A 2173-nucleotide genomic window follows, 5' to 3' on the forward strand; every position below is an offset into this window, starting at 1 on the left:
TAGCTCTGGAATATTATGCAGCATTAATCTCAGCAGTGAGTGGGAGCAAGACACTGAGGGATGCACAGCCTGAGAAAACCAGGGAGGCTCAGTAAGTAGCAGGAGCAGATAAAAGCAGACAGCTTGGAAGATTTTTTTGGAAGAGAAATATCAGTGTAAAGAAGGCAGACAGGAGAGAGACAACCCAGGCCACTTCCAGGGCAGACCTTTCAGTAAGTGCCAGCAGTTCTGTGCTGCTGGATGTGGAATTGTTTTATGAGTTCCTCTAATCTCCAGGCTCTTGGAAAACTATTGTCTGGTGCCTGATCTAACAGGAAGTACAACTGCTCAAAACAGGGAGCACATCCAAGAAGAAAAACGAAAAGCAAAACATTAAATTCAGAGGTTAGCTTTTCCTATTTTTAGCTTTTCTGCAAGTTATCTGGAATGCATGCAACTTATTTTGGAAGATTTAGGAAGCAGAGTGTGTTGCCAGTTCTTGCAGTAGAAAAACCCAAATGTACTGCATCTCTTGTGACAGATGATGAGCTGCAAAAGATACTTCAACAGGCAAGGTCGTTAAGGGACGCTGGTTTTAGATGGCTGCATTAAAGATTTGTCTAGTGAAAGCTCCCTAATGTTAAAGAGAGACACAGAGAGTGGGACAGGGACCCAACACATGGTTCTGCAGATGGGGGTCACAGGTTGTGTAGCTCTCAGAAATTACCAAATTGGGCCACAGCTGTGTAGGTGTTTTGCATTTCCAAACTCTCCCATAAGAGGGAGGTTGCACTGTGTGCTTTGCAAAGGTCCCCACACATCTGGTGGGGGTTTGGCAGCAGGACTCTGAGGGTTTGCCCACGTTACAGGCAGCCAGTTAAAGCATTGCCCAGGACCAGCTCCTTTCCTGACCCTACTGAGCACTGCTCTGGACTCACCCACCAAAGAGCTGCAGCCTGAGCTGCTCAGACAGCAATGCTGAAGCTTTCACTGAGCTCCCACTTTCATTTGACATCTGGCATCCTTGAAGGAGAACAGTGATTTAACCCCAGCTTGTGGCTGTCTTGAATCCCTTTTCTCTGACTTATTGCACAGATACAGAGAACTCCGTTCTGCTTTCCTGTGAACCACTGTGGCTTGCTGACTCCCGCTGGGTTGCTCGTGATGAATACACAAAGCTCTCCCTCACCAAACACAGCTATTCCTGGTGCACACAGGCTCCCTCTTCCTCACAGCTCCAGTTACTGCCAAGGCTTGTAAGCTCCCCAGTACATCAGGAACTGGGCTGAGGTGACTTTCCCTCCTGCAAGCTCTGGGACCATCAGGACCCTAGAGGTAAAGACACTCCAGGAGATCATAACAAAGAGATTTGTGTTGTGTTCATCCAGGAGGTTATTGTCTGCAATACGCAGGTACTAATTGCTGATGAGACCATATATATGTAACACGTTTTGTTCTTAATCATATAAACAAGTATTTTCCTGGCAGGCAAAATGTGATTACAATTCAGTGAGCTCCCCCCTCCCCCTGGCAGTGAGCATTCCCACTGAGCCAGTGCAGACAGCCACCAGCCACGGCCATGATCTGAGCCATAGGCTGAGCAATGGATTCTGCAAAGGAACATGCAGACCTGTGGGAAGGACTGTTTTCCTTGGAAGGGCTGCAGAGCTCCTTGCTCAGAGGACCCCGCTGCATTATTTCAGCAAGGAAAAGGCACTGCTGCCCCACAATGGACAAAAGGGATGGAATGCCCCGAGGTCTCCCAGCAGGCTCCCAAATGGAGAGAGGACAGCCTGAAAAAGAAGCAGCAATGTCTCTGCTGATCCTGTCTGTACTCTCCTGGAATGCCTTCATTGTGTGCATAGGGGCTACTGCTGATCACTGTGGGGCCAGAAGGAGTTACTCAGCCCTTCACACAGACCTTGGGTATGGGGTGCTTCTTTTCCTGTTATTCCCATCCTCCAGTGATGCAGAAGAGTGTGGCATCTGCATGTGAGGGCATGCAGAAAGGCTGCTTCCAGCAGCATGCCTGCCAATGCCTGTGGGCTTTCTATGATGTACAGGAGGAATTGTTTTCCAGCCTAGGGGGATGGAAACCTCCTTCCTTCCTTCCTTCCTTCCTTCCTTCCTTCCTTCCTTCCTTCCTTCCTTCCTTCCTTCCTTCCTTCCTCCCCCTCCCCCACCTGTGGATGCT

Source organism: Geospiza fortis, unplaced genomic scaffold (assembly GCF_000277835.1).
Source record: "Geospiza fortis unplaced genomic scaffold, GeoFor_1.0 scaffold23, whole genome shotgun sequence".
Taxonomy (NCBI): Eukaryota; Metazoa; Chordata; class Aves; order Passeriformes; family Thraupidae; genus Geospiza; species Geospiza fortis.